The sequence below is a fragment of the Mesoplodon mirus genome (assembly GCF_964341445.2).
Source record: "Mesoplodon mirus genome assembly, chromosome: 16".
NCBI lineage: Eukaryota > Metazoa > Chordata > Mammalia > Artiodactyla > Ziphiidae > Mesoplodon > Mesoplodon mirus.
In genome coordinates this window covers 51,903,554-51,918,437 of record NC_138992.1, presented here as the reverse complement: position 1 = coordinate 51,918,437, position 14,884 = coordinate 51,903,554, and the positions used below count along the sequence as shown (strand labels likewise).

Below are 14,884 nucleotides of genomic sequence, written 5' to 3'. Positions count from 1 at the left end.
ATTTTGATGGCACAATTTCAAAACGGAAGGAACTAGAGACATTCAGATACTGAACATTCAACCCAAGCTATGATTTCAGCAGGGAGTCTTATTTGGGCTTTCTTCATTCTAATTCCATCATTTTCAAATTTCATTAACAGCAGTGGGACACAAAAATTTCCAACAGTGATGCTTTACAAAACCCTGCAAGTTTTGAATAATATTGGTCTTTGTCATCATTTTATTTCCAAGTGTATGTGTTTATATTCTTTTGCTGAGGAATGACTCAGAATTTCTCCCAGTGGGCATTGAAGAATTAAATTTTAAAAGACAATGAGTATTCAGTTTCACTGTGTATAGGTGAAATAACCTGATTTAACTTGGTTATGTGTAAAAATTGGGGTAAGGCTAAGAGAATTACCTAATTACCTTTTGAGAAGACTAAGATGAATTACCTAACCTTCTGAATCATCTGCTGAAATAATTAGATTTTCAAAAATAAGAAGTTATTATTTTCATGTAAATTAAAGGTGTTTTCAGAGTAGGTAGAACTAACACAGGAAGTTATACACACACACCCCTGCCCACCACACCCATCCATACATGCATAAAGTGATGTTTTGTGTTTCAGTGTATATTGTCCATGAATTGTGTAAATGGCAAGACGTATGATTTGTTCAGTAAAATTAGTATTTTAGAGTGGTAAGGGACAGAAGTAGGAACAAAGGAAACCAATGCAAGTTCCCAGCTTCGAAACTGTAGTGTGTTACAAGTGATTATCAGCGTAGACTCTTCAGTACTGCTACATGGTGGTGGTTAGCTCCACGTATTAGGACTTGAATAATTACACAAACTACAGTTGGGTAAGTGGTCAGATATATTTTCAACACTGTGAAGGAGCAAAGTGGCAGAAGCCTGGCAGCAGGATGAGGGCAGTACCTTTTATTCACTTCGTGGGAATTAGGAGGTTAGGGTGGCTCTGTGGTCAGTAGGTTATCAGATTATCGGAGGTTATAAAACAAAGTCTCAGATTATCAGAGGTTGCAGAAATGTCTTGTTTCAGAGAAAGGAGAGAAAAATCGTCTTACTAATAAGATTATTATTATTATTTCTGGGTAAAAAATCCTCAAAGAGTGCTACTGCTGAAAAAATAAATTATTAGGCAAACACACCCTGGTCTGTGATGTTGAGGATAGAGATTGAATAGAATAGAGTGCTACTCCCTTTCCTCATAATCCGTTTCTCCCATGCCTCCTCACGGAAGCCCACTGATTTTGCATTATGTTTAGTTTCTTAAAAGTCTCCCAGAATCTCTATTTCTACTGTCTTCTATGCCCCTGTTAAAGGAAATCTCTTCAATACCCATTTATTCAGTTAATTACATGCCAGGAGCTGGGCTAAACACATTAATGTATTTAATATTATCTGGTTAAAAAACTTTGTGAAAACAGGCATAGACACTATTTGTTTCTTCACCATGAAACATATCTGTGGGCAATATCCTAAGAGGGAGATGTTTAGAGATTTTTAGTGGAAATATTTAGTGGCATTTATTACCCCTCACTCTTTCTTTCCAACAAATGAAAAACAATAAGACTGTTCAAAACTTACTGTTTCCTTATTATATTTCTATATTACATTTTTTTGTGATTATAACTGAAACTGCCATAATCATAAGAGAGAGCAATGTAAGACCTCTGGAGCTCAAATTCAGGAGAAATAGAAAACAAATTTATAGTAATCACTATATAGGGGAAACTTTTGACATCTTATTTAAGTGAACTTACTGGACACTAAAATCCAAAGTCCTTAGGAGGCTACATTCTGAAACACTGACTCATAACATTAAAAAATTATTAGACTTTCTCGGATGATTACTTCCCCATGAGAAGATGCCTCTTGCAAAGGATCTCCTTCATCCCTCTGCAAGATAGAAGAGGAAACACAAGAAGAAGTGCCTGGTGCAGAGCCCCAATTCCTACTTCATGAATGTGAAATGCCCAGGATGCTATAAAATCACCACTGTCTTTAGCCATGAACGAACAGCAGTTTTGTGTGTTGGCTGCTCTACTGTCCTCAGCCAGGCTGCAAGAGGAAAAGCAAGGCTTACAGGAGGATGCTTCTTCAGACAGAAGTAGCATTAAAAGTACCCTGGGGCTTCCCTGGTGGCGCAGTGGTTGAGAGTCCGCCTGCCAATTCAGGGGGCACGGGTTCGTGTCCCAGTCCGGGAAGATCCCACGTGCTGCGGAGAGGCTAGGCCCGTGAGCCATGGCCGCTGAACCTGCGCATCCGGAGCCTGTGCTCCGCAATGGGAGAGGCCACAGCAGTGAGAGGCCCACATACCGCAAAAAAAAAAAAAAAAAAAAAAAAAAAGTACCCTGAATCAAGATGAATGGGAAACCATACCATAAACACATTTTGAATACAAAAGCATCATTAAAGATGAGAAAATCTTTAGATTCTTCAGCAATTTGGAGAACTGTTCATAAAGGTAAACCCTTTGAAGATGTCTGCCTTAATGGACAATGTTCTTGAAAAAAAAAGTAAAGTTAGTAAAGTTTAATTCTGTTGAATTCAGGAAGCACAGTGAGAATTCAGTGTTGTGGAAGGTGATAATGACACTGCATGCAGCCAGCTTATAAGACACTTAACAGCTCTGATTAGCAGTAGAATAGCCTGGCCAGAACATTAAGTCGTCTATATGAATTTTTAAAACATAAAAACCAAAAAGAAAATAAAAACCAAGAAGTATTTAAAGTGCTTGGTAGCAACTGAAGTAATTTATATGTAAACCATGCTAGAGATTTCAAGATATAGAGGAAGAGAGATAACAGTGGAGACATGGTACCTCCTGGCTGCTAATGGAGGACGTCCAGTATCCACAACAACAAAAACCGTCCCTGGGCACATTTTTGTGAACATTTCTGACTGTTATCTACCACTAGGGAAAAAGGAAGACCAGGTACTTGCCTTCTGAGAACTCTGGCAGATGAGTGGCAGTCATTGGGCTACACTCAGCCAATCATAAGCATCCTCCTAGTGTGTATTTAGTCTGGTTGTATCATTAAAAAACAGGGATAGTTTAAAATCTATTCTGCAAGTGGCAGCAGCAAAAACACCCTCTTGTCTCCAGTAGGGTAGTGGGCATGGGAGCAACGGAGCCAAGAGCAGTTTAAAAACACAGTCTATGTGAGGTCATCTTGAGTGTGGTTCTAACCACCAGGCTTCCTTTGATTTCTGAACCTTTTCAAGCTCAGATCACCCTCATGCCCATTGATTCTCTGAGCCACCCATCATCTATCCATTAAGGTTATTTTTGGCTCAGGATATACAGGGTCATTTTCTATTTTTTGTCAGCCAGTATCTTGACTGCAGCCCACGTACAATAGCCAGATACCACAGTGGATACAAATTGTCCCAGCTTCCACTGTGAGCCAGATCTCAACCATATGATTCTTTATCATTGTGAGATTCTTAAAGTTTATACCATAAATTTACTGTTTGCAGTCTGGAAGAGAGCACATAGTGATATTTAACAAATACCTCTTGAATGAAAGAGTGAAGTAGGCATTTTATGCATAATTCAGTTGAAGTTTGAGCCTCACAGATTCAAAGACCTAAAGCTATTTTATAGAATACACTAAAGCTGGCAACAGGAAGCTATAAAGAGAATTACTTGATCACATTTTTGTGAAAATTGAGCCCAGGCAGGAATGTTAATGGTGCAATAGTGGTATGTAAATATATGACACATGCTTTACTAAAAACTCAATTCTAATGATTTTTTTAACATCTATATTGGAGTTTAATTGTTTTACATTGTTGTGTTAGTTGCTGCTGTATAACAAAGTGAATCAGCTATATGTATACATATATCCCCATATCCCTTCCCTCTTGTGTCTCCCTCCCACCCTCCCTATCCCACACCTCTAGGTGGTCAGGAAGCACCGAGCTGATCTCCCTGTGCTATGCGGCTGCTTCCCACTAGCTATTTATTTTACATTTGGTAGTGTATATATGCCAATGCCACTCTTTGTAATAAACATTAAAGAACACTCAACTTAATTTGAATTTGCTGAAGTAGATATAAATAATTTATAAAGATAATGTCATTCAACAAAGGACTGAAAATGTGTAAGAGTGAAATGTGAAGTCTTTGCCCAAAACATATCCACTACTTTGTAATGGTCAATGTACCAGAATCCTGGCTGATTAAGCAATGTGACTGCCATCCATCAAGGCTTCAAAAAGACTAGTGATTTTCATTTTCTAACCTTGCAACCTGGCGGACTAAAACAAGTTGTCAGTGTACACCCGTTGAAGAGAAAATAATAAAATGTGAGAATGGTGAGTGAATATTTTCCATGATTTATTTAAAGAATTTAATAAAGCAATAAGATTATTAACTGAATGACATTGCCCACGTGGTGCTTTTAAAATAATGTTTAATACAGTAGTCTCTTTTTAGAACACATTACTTTGAGAATTTCTTGCTTGGAGAGATAAACTGTGTGTTCTTAATTATCCTGAAACAAGTATAGTTAAAAACAGATTTTCCCATAATAGTTTTACCTCCAAGGGAATGATATTTCATGTCTTTGTAGACATCTAAGAAGATATAATATATGTATATTTAAAATTCAATTGCATAGACACCAGTATCCTTCTAAGAACAATAGATGAGTTTGGGAGACTGGAGAATTGGCCTTCATAAAATCTCACTATGGTTGTGGCTGAGTTATTTATTTATAAAATGGGCAAAATGCATTAATCATAAATGATAGCTTTTTAGAATACAAAGTCTAGAATTATGATTATCATGTGTTTCCCACAAGATCTAACTGATATGCCATGTTGAGATGGTAACTTCTGTCCTTGAGACACTTCATTTGGCTCTTTTCACTGCTCTCTAGAAGAAAATAAATCTCCTTACCCTGCTTTGAGTTTGCTGTAATATAGCATGTGATAATATGGCATCATAGTTTATTGCTTCAGGTAAACTCATAGCATGAAAATAGGGAACTATTTATTGAGTGCTCACCACATGTGAGATCAGATGTACTAGTTCTGGATTTCTATTGTTTGCCCTATACATTGAACAGCTCGTGGTCTGTGAACTTGCATTTCAAATTCAGTTTTGCCCTTGGAAGCTGCCTGTTCTCTCAGTACCTATTCTCCTATCGATTGCTCCCTGTTTTCTCAGACTTAGCTCCATGTTCTGTGGATATGTCCCAAATCACTTTCTCATTTAGGTCAGGCTTCAGTCTGGAATATGGAAATTTACAGTTGAACAGTACATTATAAAAGAAACAAAATTCTAATTGCCTCCCTGGGAAATCTCACTGAAGGAGGTATTGGAAAGATACTTAATTTTTGTAATCCTCTGATGGATTAGTTAATGACAATTTAATTGTAATAATTATTGATAATAACAGTGGTGAGAGAGGTGATCAAATTAGGGCTAGATTAAAGTGTTTTTCACTGGTTTAAAAACAGTGCTTTATGTCACTTTGACTGATTGTACAACTTTCATTCACATACAGGGAGGTCAAGAGTTGTTAGTGCGTACATTCAAGTGCTTGTCAATAAAAGAGTAATACCTCCTAGCATTCATACTACTCTGACAGTGTATTTATATATATTCCTGATATCAGCTTTAGTAATGAATGCAACTTGAAATAAATTTAATGACAATTTAAAAACTTTCCACAGGTGCCAGCTTATTAATTAAAAGATTTTCATCTACAGTGTACTCTCCTTCAAGATATATGAAAATATGCCTTTAATTTGCTTTAACACTGGTTGATTAATGCTAGAAGGTTTACATTGAGAATTTTTATGAATGACCTGATTTCACAGCATGTTAAGTGAATTCTATTTTATCCATTACTCCATCATATGATATGAAATTTTAGTGCTGGTAGTCTATATGTTTCTTGAAAGATTAGATGATTAATTTTCTTTTTGTAATAAGAAGACATGTATGTATGCATGTATGCATGTATGTATTTATTTGTTTATTTATTTTTGTTTTGGGGTTTTTTTTTGGCCACACCTTGCAGCATGCGGGATCTTAGTTCCCAGAATGCGGGATCTTAGTTCCCTGACCAGGAACTAAGTCCCCTTCATTAGGAACGCCGAGTCTTAACCACTGGACTGCCAGGGAAATCCCAGATAATTTATTACTGTAGAAAGATTATGCACTTAGGTTAGAATTCTGGCTTTGCTTCATTTGATGTTGTACAGGTTACTTAATTCCTCTAAAACTTTGGTTTATTATGCAAAATGGGACGAATGATGTCTATTTCATAGACTTCCTCCTTCCTCACATCCAATCCGTTTTGAGTCCTGTAATTTCTTTCTGTAAAATACTTAAGAAGCATAATATTTCTGAGATATAAACTAATGTATTTTCTTCCTTGGTAATCTTTAGTCCCTGGTTGCCCACAGGTTTACATCAAGAACCACCCCTGGTGGACCTTCACTAGAGTTATTTTCATGTTATGGAGAAGATAATCTTTACATCTGAGTTCACAGGACCGTGAGGCTTCCTACCACTAAGAATGAGGACCAGATGATGTAAAATATATTTAGATCACATGGGAAGAAAAATAGGAAAGCTTGTTCCTTTTGCTGCTTTAGAGTGTAAGTAAAGAAAAGCAAGTAGCCAAGTTACATGTATTTCCTGTTTAAAATCCTAGAAGTAGAGAGGGAAAGGCAGCAGGTGCTTGGGTCTCCCATCATAAACTTGGGAGAAGACTGCAGTTGCCTGGGGTAGACCAGAATCAATGGTGGCAATCCAAGCAAAGTAAGAAAGTGGTATCACAAAATGCTTCAGAGAAGAGAGGGTCAGAAGTAGCCATCCCAGATTTGCCTGGCAGGATGCAGATGTTTCTACCTGCTTTGCAGTATATGGCATGATATATGCATTCAACAGCAGTGTACTTGTATCAAGTCCCCCATGATTGAGCATGAGGTGTCCCCTTACAGAAGCTGAGGGCTGGGAGGCTTGGGAAGGAGCTGTTGGAGGATGTGGTTGATCTTAGAAGGTCCACCAATGACACCAAGTGAAGGTTAGGCCAAATCAACAAAAACAAACAAACAAACAAAAATGACACACACCCCCCAATTCTAACAGTCATATCGGGAACAGAGAAGCCAGGAAAACTCCCAGTAATCAGGTGGTAAAGAGAAATCACCAAAAAGAAAGAGAAAATCCAATGTGCAGCCATGAGCATGCCCCCTCTACTCTCAATGAGAGTGTTTAAGCAGCCTTCTTCACTAAAGTCACATTCTCCTATAATATCTTACATAATTTTAAAGCTTTACTATTTATTCCTAAATCTTTAATCCACAATGATTTGTTATATGTGTGTACCCATAGGAGGTGTAGTCAGGATCTAACTTTACCATTTTCCATGGAGATAACTTCTTATTAAGGAACCATTTATTAAAATGGTGTTTCTCTCCTCTTTGAATTGTAATACCACCACTCTCAAACAGTATTTTTCTCTCTAAATATCTATTTATCTATCTTATCATCTATCTACCTATCTATCTACCTATGGATTCCAATCTATTCCAGTATTCTATTTGTCCATCCCTATATAACTCAATACACCATGTTTATTTATTTATTGCCACAGTTTTAAAATTAATCTTGGTATCTGGTAGGGAATGAGCCTTAACTTTGTTCTTTTCTTCAAAATTGAAAAATGTCACTTCTTGGCAGCTTTTTATAAATTTTAGGGTCAGTTTCTCTAATTCTGTGAGAAACTTTGCTAAGATTTTGATTGGAATTAATGTAAATTTATAGTGAAATTCAGAGACAAAGGGCAGATTTGCGATGAGTGTCCTCCATCCAACAACAAACAATCTCATGCTGTTTATTTTCTGCTCTGCTAAAGTCTCTCAGCAATATTTTGTGACTGTCCAAAGGACAACTCACACCTCTTTTGTTGGACATTTCTGGGTACGTTATTATTTTGTTGCTATTGTAAAAGGGTGTTTTATCTCCCCACTTACTCTTTCAAATCAGTTATTTCTGGTATAAAGGAATGTTATTGATTTTGTAGACTGCTATAACACCCAGCATCTTTGCATCAGTTTCCTTAGTCCTCAAACTTTACAAATACAGTTTTATCTTTTCCTTACCAGTTTTAATATTAATAGTTTAGACAGATGGTTCTTTATTATATTCCTAATTTTATGTGAATATTTAAAAATGCTTCCATTAAGTATTGTTTACTTTTCATTTTTGATAGCTATTCTTTATCCAGTTAAGGGGTTTAACTTTTTTTCTAAGCATATGTTATTCAATAGACATTTTTTTTCTGTGTTTTTTTTTTCCTTTTATTGAGATTGGTACATGGTTTTCCTTTTTTAGCCTATTAAATTAAATGTTACTTTAGTAGATATTCTTGTGTTGAATCATACTCTGGTGACAATATTACTTCATCCTCTTTTTACATTCCCATTTCAACAATTACCAATGTATTTGTTGGTATGATTTTTTTTTCCCCTTGTTTCAGGTCCCCCCATTTCTCTGTAATTGTTGATATGATTTTTCTCTGTAATTGTTGGTATGATTTTTTTACCTTGTTTCAGGTCTCCCCTTTTCTCAGTGTTTGACCTTGTCCTCAACCCCTTCCCCACTTGAAAATTTACATGTGCATCTCTTCTCTCAACACTCCTTCTTATCTTAAAGTAAAAGGTGTCCTTAACATTCTTCTCCATTCTCTCTGTTTCACCATCTTTCCGTCTTCTTCAGTTACTTATCCTATTTCATTTCTGATGTACAGCTTCTTCTTTTCTACTACTTCCATATTCTCTGCTTCCAAAGGTGCTCTGCTTCTGTTCCCTGCAATTCCTTCGATCTGCATTTACACCTAAGATGGTCCACGCTTTTCTTTATTTGACATCAGATTTTTTTGTTTGTTTGTTTTTTGTTTTGCCCCAGTGTGTGGCTTGTGGGATCTTAGTTCCCTCATCAGGGATCGAACCTGGGCCCTCGGCAGTGAAAGTGAGGAGTCCCAACTGCTGGACTGCCGGGGAATTCCCTGACATCAGATATATTAGAGGGATAGAAAAGGCTTGGTGCTCAGGACTTTGGATCTCCCACCCCCCATTGTTCTCAAACTGCACTAAGTTTATCTGTGACCTAATTATTAAGTCAATTAACCTGTTTTCATCCTTCATTCAATTGAATCTTCTTGAGCCGTCTAACATGGCCTGCTGTCTTCTTCATATAGTTGTCTTCATGAGTTTCTGTGACACTGTTCTTCTTTGATTTTCTTTCTATATACCTGATCATTATTGCTGTAGCTATTTTCCTTGCTGTCTCCTCTCTAAATATTAATGAATTTGTACATAGGAAAAAAACTAAAAGCATCTTTTAAAGCATTAAAGGTCTGTTGATTACATAAGTTTCACTGATGATTGGAAATTCTGTCTAATGTGGTTTTTGAATGCCTCTAAATTATAAATAAATTATATGATCAAATTAATATCATCAAAAATTTATTTTTTTGCATTAGAGGTATTTTCTCTCTTGTCTCTCTAATGATTGGGCATATCGTACATGAGAATGTCAAAAAGTGAACATCTGCTGGTTAAAATACTTCCATTTGGGATGGGAATTAAATATATGTTCTTTTTCAACATTAAACCAGCTTTAGGATTAAAAATTACTGCAGTCAAGTTTTGTTTTTTTTTTTTAAATCGAAATATGACTAACATATCTCTTTTGAAATAGTTATTCTTAAGGTTGCCTTTCATTTTTTCCCCATGGTTTAACATTGCTAATTAAGCCTACAAAAATCTGTACATAACGCATACTGATGCATAAAGAAAATGCATCAGCTTACCAGATTGTTCTCTGATGGCTTAGATTATCAAACATTTGCAAGTTAAATTCAATATTACTGTAAAAATTTAAATAATTGGTGGAGATTAACATAATTTATCTGTTCTGTTAATGAATAACCAAAATTTTAAAGTTCTTCAAGCTATTTTATATGTTTATTAGGGTAGTTTTAATTATTCATTTCTATTTAAAAATTAAATGATGTTAAGCATACGGTGTTTGATGAATTTAAAAATATATACTATTGAATTATAAATCATTTTCCCTCTAGCTTTCAACTTGAAATGCCAAACATTTCACTGATCTTCATACTTCATGTAATGTAGAAACATTTATGGTCCCTGTGCTGCCGTATGGAAAATAGCAATACTCGTCAACCATTTAAGCTTCATAAAGCCAAAAGGCGTTATTTCATTTGTGAGCTTCTTTTGTAATAAATACTGATCAACTCTCCTCTCTTATTTTTCTTTGTGACTCTGCATGATGTTAGACAGTTAGCACTCACCATGGAGGGTGTTTATTGGGTTTCTCCATGGCAGGAGACCACAAGCTCAGTGAGGGTGGCAGCAGGTCTTTTTTATTTGCCATTATATTCTCAGCACTTAACATAATGCATGGTTAGCATGAATGAATGCATTTATTTTCAAACTTTTTTTTCTATGTTTTTGAAGTTAGAGTTATTTTGAAGTTAGAGTTATTTTGAAGTTAGAGTTATTAATTAAAAATGAGCCACCCCTATGTCTTTATCACTGCTTGGTCCCTAGGGTATCAGAAGAATATTAAAACATGTTGCCTCCTGTCAAAGGCCTTCAGCATAACTGGAGATACAGATTAATGAATATGGATCAGTATAAGACATTATATAATTAAGATCCTACTTGAATTTCACAAAGTGTAAATCATGTAGGTATTCATTAATGAGGGCCTTCTACAGAGAGCCAGGTCATGGAAATGATAGCAGAATGAAGCATAAGAGAAGAAATATGTGCAAGAAACAGGGGAACTTTGGTTTCTGCATGAATGGAGCAAGACATTGAAGGCTTGAGGAAGGAAAAATCATAAAGTATTGGAGGGGCAAGAGGACCCAGGTCTCATTAAAAAAAAGAAAAGAGTGTTTGGAAATCGGGTAGTATTTGTATCTTGATAATAAAGGATTCTGAAAGGCAGGTAAAGTACTTTTTACCTTAGGGAGAAAAAAATATAGGGATCTAATGAATATTTGTGAGGAAAAGAATAAGCTGATGGTATATTGCAGTGCCTAAGGTAAAATCATAAATCAGATAAACTGAAGTACAGTGTGAAATTCAGTGAGTGAAGACCTGGGATTTAGGTAGAGACAGCAGGAATTAAAAGAAGAAAAAGAGGGGGTGATTGACTTCAGATAGGTAAATGAAAAAGAGGTGAACCAAGCTGTCCAATTTGGGTGAAGAAATGAACTGGGCTTCTGTAGTTAGAGGTAGGAAAATTGAGAGATGAAGGTGAAGTTTTGACACGTGAAATTTGAGATGGTAGCCAGATAGTTACATGGAAATGTCCCCCCAAATAAGGAAACTACTTAAACCATATTATACAAAATAATTTCCCAGGCCCACCTACCTGCATACATATTCACACTATTTTATTCTCTTTAATTATGTCTGTTTCTTCTAGAACATTTTCATTGTATAAATTTTATTTAGTTTTCACTATCATTTTTAAAATTTATTTTATAGGTGGGTAAGTGCTTTCAGTAGGCTAGTCCAGTTATCAAGAAGAGTGAAATGTTGTACAATCATTCTAAATACAAAATTGCTTATTTGAGAAAGATATAAAGTTTCCCTTCCTTTAAAATGGAGATGATAATTCTTGCCCTACCTAGCTCACAGGGTTGTTGTAAAGATCAGCAGAGATGATGGGTATGAAAACACTTTGAAAACTAAAATCCTTTACAAATGCAAGCTCTCATCATTATGATTATACAGTGCCCTCTATATGAACCTGAAACAATTTTCAATTTTCATCTATCATGTCACTCTTCTAATTCCTGTAGAGTATGTCCCACAGGTTTTTATCATAGGACCCTGTTTTAATCAACGACAAATTCATTTTCATGAAAGCATAATATTGTTGCTATAATAAATATTCTTTGAACTCTGGATGAAGACTAATACACATTTCAAGGACCATATACTTCTGAGAGTTTTTTCCTATCTCTTTCATTCTACAACTTCATCTTTTCCCACTCTGTGAGTTTTAATTCTAGGATAAGCACTACCCATGGGCTCTACCCACTTGTACCAGTCTGTCCTAGGAATCAAACCAGACATTGAAGGTCTTGTAAGAACATGGCACCATCAGCCTCATCATTTAGAGCAGCTTGGAACTGGGGCTTGGTAACAACCAGACCCAAAAGCTGTTGTGTCAAAGAAAGTTCTAATTTTTCTTAACTCTCTTCCAACCCTTCATCAAATTAGTACTGAGACAATGCTTTTAATGTTTGTTTTGGCCACTGACATAATGATGACAACAAGAGTGGCATAATCCCTTGGGTAAACACAGGTTTTATGATTACCATCTCTTTCTTCCCCCCAAATCCAGGAAAGTAAAGCAAATAGTTCAAATTCTCTAGATGTACAGTATGTATTAGAACATTTTAAGTGCATATGAGTAATCAAATGCTCCATTTACATATGTTTAAATTGCCATTTTTGGAAAAAAATGAGTAAATTTGATTGTTACAACACTGGGCTAATTTTATGTTCCAAACCTCTTAAAAGATAAAAAACATTGCTGGGCTTCCCTGGTGGCGCAGTGGTTGGGAGTCCGCCTGCTGATGCAGGGGACACAGGTTCGGGCCCTGGTCCAGGAAGATCCCACATGTCGTGGAGTGGCTGGGCCCGTGAGCCATGGCCACTGAGCCTGTGGGTCTGAAGCCTGTGCTCCGCAAAGGGAGAGCCTACAACAGTGAGAGGCCCGCGTACCGCAAAAAACCCAAAAACATAAAACAACAATAACAGGGCTTCCCTGGTGGCGCAGTGGTTGGGAGCCCGCCTGCCGGTGCGGGGGCCGCGGGTTCGTGTCCCGGTCCTGGAGAATCCCACGCGCCGCGGAGCGGCTGGGCCTGTGGGCCATGGCCGCTGGGCCTGAGCGTCCGGAGCCTGTGCTCCGCGGCGGGAGAGGCCACAGCAGTGAGAGGCCTGTGTATCACCAAAAACAACAACAACAAAAACAAACAAAAAAAACCGTTGCTGACTGGAATACTAAATGCAAGAAGTTAAATTTAATCAACTTCTAAGAGGCATATAAATTGATTTTTGGATAAGCCAAATTTCAGATATGTACTGTTATTTTTAAAGAAATCCTTAAAACCCATCTAATCATGTGAGAAAAGTTACAATAAAAATGAACTTTTGGTATTATCATCTAAAGATGATAATAAATCTAAAGATCTTCATCTAAAGATCATTTTAGAATGAAAAGGACAGGGACTGTGATTCCCCATCCGTCTACTCTCAGTCCTCAATTCTGAAGGGCTTCTTCCTAGGTCCTGGGAGGACTAGTCCCATTGTTCTGTATCATTGCATAACTTGTATTTTTATTCCTTGACACATTTTCCCTAAAATCTTTTACATGCCCTCTTCTCAAGGCTGACTGTCTTTGTATCAGAACCTGATGAAACTGGTCCTAGGTTTATGAAGCCCCTTGGCCTCTGCATTGTGGCTTTGCCAGCTGCACCTAGGAAAGGTGCCAGAGGTGTCAGGGCCAGCCTTTGGTTTTAGGTCAATCTCAGACATCCCACACACTGCACCTGGTAAGTTGGTCTGTGGCTGGCCCTGAGCTTGACCATTCACCCTTCTGATCTAGGTCTGTTAGCCAGTATCACCACGCTCCTAGGAAGCTGTAGTGAGGAGCTGATTGCAGGAAAAAATCCCATATTCTTCCCACTATATCATTCTGCTGCCTCATAAGATGTCCTCATTATATTTCACCCTGATAACTTTAACTGTCTCTCCCTCTCTCTCTCTTTTCGTGGCACTTATACAAAGAAATGCAAACATCCACTTAGGGAAGTGGGCATCCTGTCAGAGTTGTGGTTTTTTTGATACTTGGATTAGGTCACCAAGTCACTGCACATTTACAGAGGAAAGAGAAGCACTGCACTTGAGAATTTGCTATAATTGCCACAAGCTCCAAACCTGTAATTACTATTGCCACTCTGGGAACTTCAAGTGAAGCCTCCATAGTTAGCTTTTGCCCTTAGCTGTCCTGACTTTCCCGCCATATTTTTCTATGTCTGCCTTTGTTAGAATGTATAGTAGAAGCAGAAATTTAAAGAATCCAGCTGAATGTTTTTAGACTAGTACAAATAATGAGTTTTTAAAAATTTGTTTGATGCGTAACACGTATCAACACGCAGAGGAGAAATTTAATTACTGGTAATATAATTAACTGTTCATTTTAAGAAAAATTGGGGAGAGTTGACTGGTATTTTCAGTGTTTGTGCTCATAATATAAGACTTATGTAGCACTTTGTAATTCAGCATTTCAATATAGTCCCATGAAGTAGGTGTTATCTTTACTCCATTTAAAGACAAGGACACTACGGGCTTTACAGATGAGGGATACAAAGAGGTCAGAGAGCTCACAGATTGGCCTGATTCAGCAACTAGGGGCTCTCAGACTGCAATACCATACTTCTGGGTTCTGTGTAGAGATCCCTACATGGCAGTGACCACTACCTTACTTAAATTCATCCCTCAGTTCCACACTGTCTTCAGGGTAAACAACCAAGTTGGGTTACAGGTATTTCACTATATCACTCCATCCTGCAGCTCTGTTCTCTTCTTGCTATGTCCCTTCCTGTACCTTGGTCATCCTGGACCTCTTGTAGAGCCCATCATTTGGAAATTTTGTCCCTCTTTTTAACCTGGATAACTGACTCCTATTTTGGGGACCAGATCCTTTGGGAAAGCCTAAGTGTGGTCTGAGTTGGCCTCTGATGCCACCTTGTACAATCTCTGTTTGAGCCATTAACACCGTTAATGTACTTACTACTCTGCT

The 14,884-nt window shown here is 37.2% G+C and overlaps 1 pseudogene across 1 annotated transcript; it reads left to right on the top strand.

The window, feature by feature from the left end:
• The first annotated feature begins 1,871 nt into the window (after positions 1-1,871).
• LOC309792171 (small ribosomal subunit protein eS27-like) lies at positions 1,872-2,163 on the top strand (annotated as a pseudogene). The gene has a single exon. The product of its transcript is annotated as a small ribosomal subunit protein eS27-like (transcript).
• The last annotated feature ends 12,721 nt before the right edge of the window (positions 2,164-14,884 follow it).